General features: G+C 41.5%; 1 long non-coding RNA gene across 1 annotated transcript in view; it reads right to left on the reverse strand.

Annotated features, from left to right (window-relative positions):
* Window positions 1-3,858: 3,858 nt before the first annotated feature.
* LOC142488477 (uncharacterized) overlaps window positions 3,859-14,863 on the reverse strand; it is a 122,887-nt gene continuing 111,882 nt past the window's right edge. Inside the window, exons 2-4 of the long non-coding RNA XR_012799423.1 lie at window positions 6,202-6,294; window positions 4,101-4,175; window positions 3,859-3,955 (exon numbers count right to left, since the gene is read on the reverse strand). This is a non-coding gene — a long non-coding RNA (uncharacterized LOC142488477). The remainder of the gene's footprint in view (window positions 3,956-4,100; window positions 4,176-6,201; window positions 6,295-14,863) is intronic.

A 14,863-nucleotide genomic window follows, 5' to 3' on the forward strand; every position in this document is an offset into this window, starting at 1 on the left:
CATGAATTATGTGAAGAATCAACATAAGAACACAGCCTTGTAAACGGGAGGTCTCCCATAGATCTGTCTGGTGACTGGATTATTGGTTGGTGGTGCCAACAGTTAAAGCAGCAATACTGCTTGACAACTTTTCTTTTTCTTATTTGTATACGTAAAGCATGTGGCAATGTATAATTCTACATTCTTACCTAAGCTGGCAATTGTTTGCTGCTCCTGTTATAAATCTGTCAAAATCCTGATTGCGTGCCTAACATGATGGCTGCTTCAGTCTGTGTAACTCAGCAGCTACAATGTATCCTTATATTACTAAGGTGACATGATCTATTGTTTCAGTTTGCAGCTCAAACTGTTGGGAATATTGGCAACAAATGATCACAAACAAGAAAATGTTACAAATATCTTGCACTGCTTGCGAGGTGGGTTAAAAACGGCTATAGGAATCAAAGGATGCTTTAAAATTCATAAAAATTAGAATTAAATGTTGAATAAAAACAAAACAAAAAAAAAACCCGTCACTATTATCTAATACTATAGAACGGATTAATTTATAAAAAAACATAATATTTCACATGTTACTGCTTTAAAGAGATGCTGTGCTCTACAGAATAACCCAGGGGACTCAACTCCAGTCCTCAAGCCCCCCCCCCCCCAAACAGGTCAGGTTTTCAAGGATATCCCAGCTTCATCATAAGTGGCTCAATCAGTCCCTGCTTCAGCACAGGTGGCCCAATCAGAGGCTCAGTCAAAGACTGGGCCTCTGATTGAGCCACCTGTGCTGAAACTGAGCCAAAAGAAGCTGTGTCAAAGACTGAGCCTCTGATTGAGCCACCTGTGCTGAAGCTGGGATATCCTGAAAACCTGACCTGTTGGGGGAGCCTTGAGGACTGGAGTTACATAGTTACATAGTAGATGAGGTTGAAAAAAGACGCAGGTCCATCAAGTTCAAACGTTGCTAAATTTAGACAACAGATACTTTATCCTATATCTATACTTACTTATTGATCCAGAGGAAGGCAAAAGTTGAGTCCCCCTGGGTTAACCCATTGATGTCTAGTGACTGATAAATCTATGATTTGATGCGGATTTTGAAGACCATATAATTTCAGCGGCAGGAGGGACTCCAATTTTTTCAAAGACTAATGAAACAGACTCAATGGGACTGCAGGGATTAACATTATTATTATTATTATATTTACATTTTAGTTTTTAATTACACTTAACAGACAATTTGGGTTGTCCTGAACTGTGCAAGAATGCTCCATCTTTTATGGGCACCTTTTAGATGGTTTTAATGTTTTCAGCTGAGTTTATTGATGAGCTGGTATGGACTGGTCACTAGAGATTTTTAGAGAAAGGAATGAGAGAGACGATATTAAGATACAGTAGAAAGGAAGTTGTCACTGTATCATCTCTTCTTAGAGAGGTTGCAAAGTACAGTAGTGCCTGGAAGATTGCTTGCCTGCCAGCTTAGGGCTGTTCTATACTGCGTGCGCTTGCTGCGCTGTGCGCGCGCAGCAGTTACAGTTGGCTGAGGTTAGTCAGCCTTCCTATAATAGGGCCGCGCACGGCAGTGAGCGTGGAACCGTCCGACAGGGGGGAGGATGAGGAAAATAACATTTTCGCACTGCTACCGCCGCTGTAATGTATGTGTGTGATGTTTAGAAAGATTTAATAAAGTAAAAGAAATAAAATACATCCTAATTCATGCTGGGGTAAAAACACATTTACATACGGAAGTACATATATATACACATATACATAAACATACAGTACACACACATATATACAACTGTGTGTGTCTGTGTCTATATATATATATATATATATATATATATAGACACAGACACACACAGTTACCCAGTGACACACACACACAAACACACAGTACCTTAAAAGACTGTCGCTCACAGCATACACACAAAAAGCGTGCATCAGGTGCACACGCGTTCGCACAGGCACACGCACACTATATTACGGGCCTTACACCACTGTGACAGTCCTATGTGGTGCTCGGAAATCACTTAATCAATTACTATGCCTGTCCCGACTTACCTTGCCATTCAAGAAACAATAATTAAACGTTTGACTTATGGTTTCCGAGTCTTAAATAAAGTGGCGCAACTTAGTTTAATTGCAGATTCTCTTAAAAATCAATTAGACAAGTTGTGTTTGTATATAAAAAAAACAAACAAATTAGGGCATTTCTTTGTTAAATACATCATTTTTGCAGGTATATTAAAGTAAAATTAAAAAAAAAAACAAGATTTGGAAATGGGACCATCATATTACAAACATGGTGTGAAGACAAACAAAGAAATGCTGAAAATAGGTCATTTCTTTTTTCCTGGGCTGTCGTGGATGGCATAACTTCATTTCATCCATGCCACTTCCCGACCTGTCCGGTAACAGCCTCATTAGCAGTGTCACTTAGTAATGGATACAATAGTTACAATCCTGACAGGTCACCACAGGGAATCTGTCCTCTGATAGAACACTATCCTCATTATCCTACTAATTTGTGCGCCAGAATAAAATTGCAGAGAAGTCCAAAGGTTGCACGAATAGAGAGGACGAGGAAATAATTGTAACTAAAATGCACTCTTTCCTTAATGACCTGTCCGTGGCTAATTTTACTTTGCAACAACCTTTTTAGACTGAAAAACATTTTGCTGCTCTCAATCAAAGTGTAATTAAATGGCTTTAATCCCGACTCTCCACATTCACCTCTTTAATTCATCACAATTTAGAGAAATTGCATTAATTGTAATTAAGTTTAGGATTGCATTTTTCTTCCCCTGACACACACATCCACATTATGATAATGCTATAGAAACGGTGCTGTGTGTCTGACAATGGCTATAGGTTTATTAAGAATGAGGCTTTACATAGGAGGAAGGGAGAAGAGTTATGTTGGTCTACAACAGTGTTTTTCAAACGGGGTTCCTAGGAACCCTTGGGTTCCCCGGGCATGCCTAAAGGGTTCTCTGTCATTGGCAGGTCATTTTAAAATTGTACCAAATACAGAAGAATTAACAATGCATCGGATCTCAGACTCACTGCTAGAGAGGGTGGGCGTTCCTCGGAATTTCACATAGGGTTCCTTAACCAAAAAAAAGGTTGGAAACCACAGGTCTACATTGTGCTAAACTTTTTTTTAAACCCCTTTAATGTAACTGAACTATTTACTTGTTATTTCACAGAGATCATCTTTCTTTTAGCTACAATGTTTATGGAGCAGACAATTGGGCACATGGCTGTCCCGCTCCCATCAGTCCAGATGGAACAGAGAAGTTAAGAAGAGGAACAATCTACAGTATGTGGTCCTTACAGAAAGCGCTCAAAGTCTACAGCATGGCTTGCCTCCATTGTTTGAGTCGTCCTGATGTAAAGTATATGAAACTTTGCCTCAGTCTAATAATGTGTGTCATCTTTTGTTGCTTTGTATTATGAAATGGTCAAGTTTATTATAAATGATAGATAAATATATTATGAATAAATAAAAGTAATTGACGCACAAATGATAATAGTAAGTATAGGGAGGAGCGGCTCAGTGAGTAAAGACACTGACTGGCATTGAGAGTTTGAAGCAGGGGAACCTGGTTCAATTCCTGCTGTCGGCTCCTTGTGACCTTGGGTAAGTCGCTTTATCTCCCTGTGCCTCAGGCACCAAAAACATAGATTGTAAGCTCCACGAGGCAGGGACTTTTGCCTGCAAAATGTCTCTGAAAAGCGCTACGTAAAAAAACTAGCAGCGCTATACAAGAACATGCTATTATTATTATCATCTCCCCGTTTATTTCTTTATTGTATCCGAATTTCCACTTTTTAAATAATTTCAACCCCCTATTTCCTGCTGGGGCATGTTAACCTTGCCTATAAGACTTGTGGGACATCTTCTGTATGTATTATACGTTTAATGGAAACTACCCTCCTGTCTCTTCCAAGTGTATGGTTTCTGTGGGAGAGAGGATGACAGGAAAACAAGCACAATGTTTATAGTAAAGATTTGTGTTAAATAAATGGCAGCAATGAGTTATAATTAAGGGGAATAGTAAATGTTACTATGATTAAAGTGTATGTACAGATGTAGCCTGACATACCTTTCTTGGAGCTGTAGGGCAGGACCAGCCATGGGAAACCTTTCCTGCGCCAGGGTTTTCCATGATCCTTTTCTCCTGGGGAAAGGTAAAGGAATTACATTGGTATACATTGACACCCCTTTAAATAGTTTGCGGTATAGTAAGTTGTTATTTTGTTATATGTTACAGTACTAAATAAGGTTGGCAGCTACTGCCGTAGTTATTACTGTATATATTGTTGTGAGTCACATCCTATTTTATTTATTTATAAAATGTGTTACCAGAAAGTAATACAATGAGAGCTACCTCTCGTTTTCAAGTATTTCCTGGACACAGAGTTATGATAACAATACATGGTTACTTTAAGTGAACGAAGGTTATGCATTATATTTGTAGCAGGGTCCCCCCTGACTACTATTCTGCCTAATGGGCTGGCAGTAAACCCTGGTACTATCAGGTTGCCAGTAGTTGGTATGGGGTTTTCCCCCTCACCTTTGGTACTCTACTTGAGTGACAGCAGGGGCTGGTACATCCTGTTGTAGCTGGGACAATGGGTACCCACCTCCTGGCTGTATTTTAGGGCAGGACCGCCCTAAAGTTAGCAGTGCCTTCCCCCACTTGATAAAGGCAGGTCACACAGTGGAAAGGCTGAGATTGGGTCTTCCCATGTGCTCTTCCCTACGGGGAGAGTGAGTGTAGACCATACCTCTACCTAGAGAGGTGGGGAAGAGCTTCGGGTGCCCTTGGCCTGTTGTGACGGTCCAGGGACCATCTTCAGTGATAGCTGACCGGACAGACTGTATCTGGCAAAAGACTGCCATGTAACTGTTACTGCAGAGTGTAGTAATAAACCCGTTCCTGTTTTGCAATATACCTCCTGCCTGGTGCGTGACCTTACTGGGGGGGAGAGGTAATAAATTCTAACGTGGGAGATCACAGTCAGTTCCTGGAGCCTACGGCAGATGGAGGCGCTTCACTGCTAAGGAGATATGTGGGGTATGAACCCCAGAATATGAAAAAATAAGTTGCATTGTGCTCGAAACAAAAAATCTCAGCAAACATGGGTGGTGTCTATAAGTATATAGCGGATTACCCCTCCAGAGAAAGCAAAAATAAGGCTGGAATATAAGGTAGCCCCCATGTACATGTTAGATGTGTAACTGGAAAATAAAGTCCCACATAAATTGAAGTGAGGACAGTATACACCTGCCGGTGTCCAGCGTTAGTACAACATCATGGTATAAACATGGGGCGACAAACAAATTCCTTGCAGCCACTTAGGAAAAGGAGAGTGAAAAAAGGCTCAATATAGAGTATTACTCACGCAATTGTAGAGCCTGGTGTGTCACAACTCCTGGGGTGTACCGTGCCTCCGTTGTAGTGGATAAACAGGAACAAGGAGAGAAGCAAAAACGAAGCACTGGTTCCACTAAGACAAAAGTTAACACAGAGGTGCGTTCCCACAATAGAAGTTTAATGGATCAAACGTACAAAAATTTCGGGCTTATGGCCCTTTCTCAAGAAAGGGCCATAAGCCCGAAACGCGTAGGTGTTCTGTTTTTGTACGTTTGATCCATTAAACTTTTATTGTGGGAACGCACCTCTGTGTTAACTTTTGTCTTAGTGGAACCAGTGCTTCGTTTTTGCTTCTCTCCTTGTTCCTATGAACCCCAGAATCCTGTTCCTGTGTCCCCACTACCATCGGTGGACGACTCAGCCCTCCTGTTGCCAGCAGGTATATGCACCACACACCCTGTAATGGCCCCTGCGATTGGGTGGGGGAAACGCCGTTACATATTTAAAGACATTTCATGAACAGTTAAAGATAATATATGATTATGGGAATATCTAACCATTTCAGACCAGATTAAAATGTTAGACAGCTTTAGTTTTGGAAGAACAAAATCCTAGATGCTAGTCACATTTAGTTCTTCCTTTCTTCCAACAACAACTTTCCAATGCTGCTATCCTGACTATTTTTATTATTGTGCGGGTTAATCTTTCTATCACAAAAGAACAAGTTGGAAGAGGAGACCTTCTGTAGGAAGAGGAAAGAAAAAGTGGGAACAATTTTTCAAGTCCTTTGTAGCATGAAAGTGCTAGGAATAAAGCTTGTACTCACTTTTTACAATAGAAACACAATCTACTCTGCCATTCAAGTCAGTGGTCAAGGTGTGATGATACTTCAGTACCCAGTTCTCTTTAGTTATAATTCCTGTAGCAAAGAGATCACAATCTTTGTTAAAACCACGTCCAAAGAGCTGTGTAGCTTCCTAAGTGAGATTGTACATTTATGTACATTACCAATACTTTTTACCACGTTGATGAACGTCTATAATTAAGAGATGAGAAGAAAAAAAATTACCACCCTTTATATTTTTTTAAGCTAAGTGTTAATGGTGGTCTTTGTCACATGAGACATTTCTTTTGTACCATGAAAATGCATAAAGCTTCAGTAGTTGGTGCACTCCTCGTGGAATGTGAGATCACAGAAGATGGCGTCCCTGGTGTGAGGTTCTCCAAAATGCCAGAAATCATCATCCAAACCATCACATCACATATGACAGAATACATGATAACTTTTGTTTAAAAAGCCAACGTGTCTTTGAGCCCTTTTGATTTCTGCCATTGATTTGCAATCTTGGTGACTTCCTGAAGCCGATCTTGCGATCATGGTCAGGCCACTAACGGGAATGAGTTTTGTGACGCTTTTTGGGGCCTCTCCCTGTTGCAAAACAGTGGCAAAGAGCGAGGCAACCATTACATTATTTTCTCTGATAAATGAAGTGTTAAGTGAAAGTTTTTAGTTTTGTTTTCATTGATAAACGTGATGCTTTATTATTCCAGCAGTACTGCCTCATTTGGTGAACTTTGATATATCATTTACGTTGTCTCTAAAAACCTAGTTTTTTTTCTTTGCCATTTCTTGCAAACTTCCCCAGTTTCTTCTAATGTATGAGTTATGGTGATGGATCATTATTGTTGTGACGACTACCATTAAGAACTTCCTGGAGAAGCCGATACTGAAAGAGACTGTGGCCTCCATTTGATATTTGTGAAGTTATCCTCCCTAAGTGTGGAAGAGTTCAAATGACAAACCACCCAAAAAACTAATGGGTGGGTGACTGGGTGACTGCCTGGGTACAATTTAAAAAGACCCCCGCCAATTCATATTAAAAAGACCCCCCTCCCCAATACATATTAAACAAAAAGCAGACAGCCCTGGGGCGGAGCCTGCTGCAGACAGGCCAACAGGGGGGAGCCTGCTGCAGACAGGCCTGGGGGGAAGCCTACTGCAGACTGGCCAACTGGGGGGGTGGGCTGTGGATGCCCCCGCAGGGGCCTGTGTTGGAAGGTAAGGAAGGTGGGTTGGGGAGGCGTCCACGCCGAAACACCTTGTCGCCAGGGGGTAAAATGCGGTCACCACAGGCAACCATGCCACCGCATTTGTCGAAGACTGTATATATATATATATATATACTGTATATAATATCATTCCTTTATGAAGACATGTGAGGGGATCAAACTGACACCCTTTCTAGCTGCAGAAATTATTACAAAAAGAAAGCATTTGAAAGAGCTGAGCTGCTGCTCATGGATTCTGTAGAGAGGAGTCACCAGTGAGGGGTTCTATGGATGGCGGGTGGCAGCAGAAAAGAAGAGCAGACGGGATGGAGTTGGGGAGATGGGCAGTTGATGGCAAAAACTTGGACAGAGCGAGAGAGCAGCAGAGAAGAGACTGTAATTACATTAAGTAAATGTAAACATGGACAATGAGGAAGGAAAAGGTCAAGCAATAACGATCCATGGAAGAGTCAGGAGCCAGGAAGTATAAGAGAGTGACAGAGACAGATTTGTACAGTTACAATTAATCGATGGAATCACAAGACGGTCACCAACTAAGGCTACGCTTATAGTGACGGCGACGTCAGGCTGCGGTTGCAGGAAAAATCAAATTGAGATGACTTCCAGCGATCGTGACCAAGCCGTCGCTCCGTCGTGCCATTGCGTCGCGCTCACTATAAGCGCACGCGACGGTGGCAATGCATTTGTTTTGACGCAACGTTGCGTCGCTGTCGCCGGCACTACTGTATAAGCGCAGCCTAACAGTGCAGAGAATTGACACTGAGTGAGAAAATTTACTGGGATGGGAGCACCAGTTTAATAGTGGAATAAGTTATACTTTTAAGATGTTATATATCAATAGCAGTTTACTTATTAAAAGCAGTTTACTTATTTAATAAAAAAGATTTTTTTTAACACAACATTGTTTGGGACCCACTCTTGGCTGTGCGCCAGTATTTCCTTTTGTACTTATTAAAAGAAAATTAATCGATTTATTTAATATTCAAAATGTACCTTTGATTAAAAGATAAATTAAATCATTATTTTTGCTCTGTGTAATTGGGGTACAAAACTGACCCCCTGAACTTACACACGTCCCTATCCCTCGATTCACAGATTTACAGCTGACAGTAGTCCCAGCAAAACTCTAAGCAGGTCTGCTACATATGGTATGTTGATTCTGTCACGTATGCCGGAAGCATACTAATAATATCTTAATACCGGTAATTATATATGTATTGTTTTATAGCAAGTAATGTGTTACAAAATACTTTCTTACTAAACTGAGTGCTAGTTGCATATTTCTACTTTGTCATTCATGTCCCTGGTGAGTTTATCTCCAGTGCTGATTATTGGGATTTTGTAGGGTGTCCATCCACAATGTCATCACTCCTAGTAGCAGCGCTAGATTTTTAGGGTTCCCAAGAAGTAAAATATTATGAGACCCCCTACACACCTGTCATATTTGCACTATTATTTTGCCCAAACCAACTAAATGCTCAAAATGTACCTTTGATTAATAAAGGGTTTCAAATAAAAAGGGAGTGTTTCATGTTCTTGCCATGTTCAGGCCTTTCCAACTGCAGCCACAATCATGGCTCATCGTTATAACTCATACATGTCTTGGTCTATGAACTATGTGAATTAAGGGTTCTGGCCACACATCAGTTACCATATTTTCTGCTAGAAAACACATTGCTGATATATACTGAAGACCAATGCATTGTTTGCCACCTAGGGTACTAAGAATATGTTTACACTGCAGTTTGCGTGTGACCCCCATTACCTCTAATTTTATCATTTTTCTTTCAACTGAATATACCATGCAATGTGTACTATTGACCCCCACTCAGATTAGCTTTATGGGGGAGGCTTCTCTTTTTTTGTGGTTGTGGTGGAGTCATTACATTACATTACAGTATATGACACTTTGAACCCCAAACATATACTCTTGCTTTTAGCACTGCAGTCTGACTTACTGAATTATTTACAGAGGAACAGGATCTCAAGAGAACGTGTACAGTACGTGCAGCTGTGTTGCTGTATAAACTTGCAAGCAATTTTTGATTAAGTCAAAGATTGAAAAATATGAAAATCTTAAACTGAAGCCTGTTCATGTTCTAAAAATAGGAAGAATTATTGGAATATCAATATGAAGAAGAATGCAGTGGAAGATATTGTTTAGATTTTTGTGCACTCAACAAAATACATTATACAGTATCAAAACACTAATATTACCTTCACTTATTATTATTATTATTATTTTTTTAATTTAGCCTGAAACACAATTATTTATTTATTTATAGTAGGGTGTCATTCAGCTTCACCAATGAAGTTAAGAAAACATGGACTGTAAATGTTTTGAATTGTAACCTGCTCTTTGTCAAGATCCATTAGATCTTTGCCACATGAAACATTGCAGTGCAAGTTAAGGAAGTTGTATAGTAATTTTGTGAGGCTAGTTAGGGCCAACTGCCAGTGAACCTGACAGCATTGGATACATTAATAGAAGTCTGCTGCCGGAAATAATTGTTAAATATATTAAGTGCAGCAGCTTTCAAGATTTAAGGTAGCACTGTTTCACTGGGGAGGTCTGTACCTGTATCAAACAAACTGTACTGGTATCCCTAGACATTGAGGGTCTGTACAAGAGCATCCACCATGACATCGGGGTTAAAGCCATGTCGTACTTTCTGAATACCAGAGGCCTACAGTTTAGAAATCCCAATGCCTTTGTTCTCAAACTTCTCACGTTCATTTTGATTAAAAATTACTTCCTATTCAATAGGATACTCTACCACCAGACCCAGGGGACGGCAATGGGGACTAAGTGTGCTCCATTATATGCTAACCTCTACCTGGGCTGGTGGGAGGCGGAGACTGTCTTCTCTGAAGGCATGGAGAGGTTCACTAACCATATAGATCTTTGGTCAAGATTTATTGATGATGTGTATTTGCTGTGGACAGGCCCCCTTGATCTCCTAAAAGAGTTTATAGGTATTCTCAACACTAATAATAACAACTTGAAACTAAGATATGAGATCGGACAAGACAAAATATCATTCCTTGATCTCATGATAGCTAAGGAAAGCAATGGGACCTAACCACAACAATCTTTCACAAATCCACTGCCACAAACAGTATACTAAGGGCTAATAACCATCACCCACGTAATCTGGTTCGGGGCATTCCAGTGGGGCAGTTCCTCAGAATTAAGTGGAACTGCACCACAAACTGTGAGTTTGAAAAACAGGCTCTAATAATGAAGGAAAGATTCCAATCACGTGGAAACAGCAGAAACACCATGAACAGAGCTTATAAAAGGGCTAGAAACACTCCAAGACATGACCTCCTGAGAGACAAGACAACAGTTGAACAACAGAGTAGCATTAGATTTATAGGCACCTATAATGAACAACGGGGAACAGATAGAGCTAGTTTTGAAAAACACTGGCACGTTTTGAGGACTGCCGAGGATCTGGCAGAGGTTCTAAAAATGTACCCAGAGATGACCAGCCATAGGTCGAGGAACCTGCGTGACCTCTTGGTACACAGTAATTTTGAAAGCTAGAAAATAAGTTCATGGCGTCCTGACAAACCAAAGGGTTCTTTCAGTTGCCACAATTGCAAAGCTTGCACTGTAATTAAAACGGCTAAGATCTTCAGAAACTGGAATAAGACCCGCACTTTTGAGATGAGGCAGTTTATTAACTGCAAGGTGGCAGGTGTCATCTATATGGCTGAGTGCACCTGCAGCAAAAAGTACATAGGTAAGACCAGGCGCCCTTTTAGGCATGGGGTCCTCGAACATCTAGGAACAATCAGGAACCACCTTGACGCACTAGTGGCTAGGCATGTCCATGAACATCATAATGGGGACAGTTCTGTCCTAACATTTATTGGGATTGACCAGCTATCCATGGGCCTCAGAAAGGGGGACTGGGATCAGGAGAACCTGAAAAAAGAGCCACGATGGATTTACATCCTCAAAACATTGTCACCGAATGGACTGAATGAGGGTTTTGTCTTCCACCCTTTTATCTGATAGCCTACCAACGCATAAGGGATCTTGCTCAGACTGAACTCTTATATATGCATGATCCTTTTAAGCACCCTGCATGTATATATATATATATATATATGCATGACCCTTTTAAGCACCCCGCATGTATCGAGCTACATTATATGAACCTCGTTCTTAAAAGCTGGGACTTAGACTATTCATACTGTAGTGACCACGGTTATTCTAACACAAACCAGTGGCAATCGCCAAAAAGACCCAGGTACACCCAGGTACATGCTGGATACATGCCTTAAACTTGCCTTAAACTAGACCCTGCACTTCTACATTGATTAATGGCCCATCAGATTAACAGTGGGGGTCCCTGCTGTGTTAATCCTATGGGTCATTAGTCAATGCAGAAATGCCTTAAACTTGCCTTAAACAAGCCCAGCACATACCCAGCACATACCCAGAATGTAACCGGGCTAGTTTAAGGCAAGCTTTAGAATACTTGTGGTCTCGTCTGTAGGTCTATCTGCCACCTAGCACCATGGATACCACCCAGAAATTAACAACTGCAGTGTACCACTAGTCACCACATAGAGTGATCATAGCAGTATCTATGGTGCATGGTGTGCGACTAATTACCTTGTAAACAGTAGCTGAAGGGTACATGCAGGGCCCTTGAAAGCCCATTACATGCATCCAGTTACACAATATGAACCCCGTCCTAAAAACTTACACCTAGACTATCCATAGGTCTATCTGCCGTCTAGCAATCCAAATAATGGACATCAAGATTACAACAATAGCAAGTGTTCATCTGTAACTCCATCTAGTTTTTGAGCCCTGAAATAGCCTCTCTGCCTTAAGAGGACTTTGCTATCTTTATTTCCCTACCGCATGTAATCACAGAGGTCTCTACAATTGTGACACTAACTGTCCACAACTGTATACAAATAGATATACGCATGACAGTACATATTCTGGAACAAATATCTTAGAGTGTTCTCTTTAGATAAGACTATTCCAGGATTACTCATCATACCAAATGAGGTTATACCTTAGTATAAGCCCTGTGGGTCACGGTACTCACAGGGTTAATGGTGTGTATGAAATCAACCAATAGGAAGACGTTGTACCCTTCATATCCTGGACACCAGAGGGTGTCCACTTACAGCCTTAACAAAGCCTCAGCGAAACGTACATCAGCTTGTGGCGACGTCCCACTATTATAACGTCACTCGGGAATCAGCTGTGATTATGTTAGCAGCATACCCGCTTTTTAGCATACGTTTCTTAACACGTCTGTTTTTAACTGTAGCATTTAAAACTATACAGTTTGGGAGCTCTGGTCCATTTGACCTCTGACTAGCAATTCGTTATGGGTAAGTCAATTTTTGGACCTGCAACCTCCCCATCATATTTAGTCTCCAACTAGCACTGTGGCACCTTCACACTATACAGCAGCCTTCCGCAGCCCTGTGCAGATACCATCTACCCGGCAAGGGTGTATCTGATGAAGTATGTGCTTTAATAGAGGATCACCGTGGCTGCTATCCCACCTACCCTGCTCCGTTTCAAGTATATATATATGACTATACCACTCCAGGATTATCAGCTATACCTGTCGGTACAAAGGGTTATTACTGAGGGACTCCGTGTTTGCCATACAGGCACTCTCCCTATCCTAACACCATCACAGTAAGATCACTTGTATTCTCTAAGTGAAAAGTAAGATTATCTATCCAGGGGTGAGCAAACTTTTTATGCCGAGACCCCCTTTTTATCCATGAAATTTCTCGGGCCCCCCCTGCCTGATGTAATCAAAATCACATGGAAAAAAACCCCTTTATTAAACGGTATACAATGTAAATACAAATATGTCTAAAGCTGCGCGTATAGTGCCTGCGACAGAGACGCGTGACATCACCCGTCGCTGCTAGCGAAAGTTTGCTTTGTGGCGGCGCCGGAGTCCAGGCCATTGATTGGTTCAGGGGCTGTCACATGAGGCGACAGCCCCTGAAAAATCAAATATTGCCGGCTTAAAAAAATTGCGTCGCGCTTACTATAAGAGCACACGGCGGCGACAATGCATTTGTTTTTGGGTGATGTCGCGTCGCCGGCACTATAAGCGCAGTCTAAATACTTACATTCTTCAACAGCTCGCTCTTGCAAAATTAGGCAACGTCCACGCTGCCGCTGAAAGCGGTGACATCACCAACTCTCCAAGCATGAGCGCAGGGTTTCCTGCATAATTTTGCAAGCACGAGCGGGGAAGTGTTTTCCCTTTCCCCCCCCCCCCCCCATTATTTCTGTACATTCATAGTATGATTGATACAGTCGCAGCCTACCCTTTCACATGCAGTGAAGCAAGTTGCCAGCGGAGAAGAGGAGGAACACAGCGCTATTGCAGGGCAGACACCGGAAGGAGGGGCGTTTGACATCACAGCGCTCGCGCGTGATCCTCCCTCATACCTCCGAATTATGTGGCCGCCACCTGCACTATCCTGTTCGGCCGCCCACGCACATCTTCGGCTTCCCTCCTGCACACATCTTTTTCGCTTGTTACACTCAAAATAAATACCTTATACGGATGCAGCGGTCGTAATTTCACGGCATCACTGCACCATTTTTTGAGTGTGTGTGTGTGTGGGGTTGAGTGTGTGTGTGGGGTTGAGTGTGAGTGTAACAGGGGCGCCACCCCTACCCGCTCACATTCGATTGGTTCCATGTCACACAGCCTATATTTTAATTTTGAGTATTGCTCCAAATAAATGTAAATAATTTTAATACAGTCATTACATACTGTACACCTCTCCCGTAAGGGACTCGCTGTCCCAACACACCAACTAGGGTTTTTTCCCCCTTCCGGTGTTCCAGTGCATCTCCTTATACGCCGTAATTAGAGTTCTCTCATTATCAGGGTTATCTTTTTCTTTCGAGTTCGTGTACAGTATATAAACCTAAACATACAGTATCGTATGTTTTTTTTTATTGTCAGATCCTGTGGATTATAACACTATTCCTGGCTCAATGTTATTGTTCCAGAAATGTTAGTCCAAATGCTATGTCAGTATTTGTGCACCACCCTTAAACCTACCACAACATCAAACATCTAAGAATTTGTTTGAACTGTGTCAGCAGTATAACATCACTGACATCAGTAACCAAATAGGTAGCGCTAATATAGTGTACAATATAAAATGAATAACCGGCAGCCTGGATATAACTCTGACCCCAGGTCAGATATGGTACAATGGGAAGGGTATTATATCTCTGGCACTCAACAAGGACGTTGTATAAATTCTTCTTATTTACCTGTCCTTGTTGCGCGCCAGAGATATAATACCCTTCCCATCACTGACATCAGTGACACATTCCTCTGTAAAAATACAATTCTGCCTTCCTCAACTTGGCACGGCAAAACAATGTG

The sequence above is a fragment of the Ascaphus truei genome, chromosome 2 (genome assembly GCF_040206685.1).
Source record: "Ascaphus truei isolate aAscTru1 chromosome 2, aAscTru1.hap1, whole genome shotgun sequence".
NCBI lineage: Eukaryota > Metazoa > Chordata > Amphibia > Anura > Ascaphidae > Ascaphus > Ascaphus truei.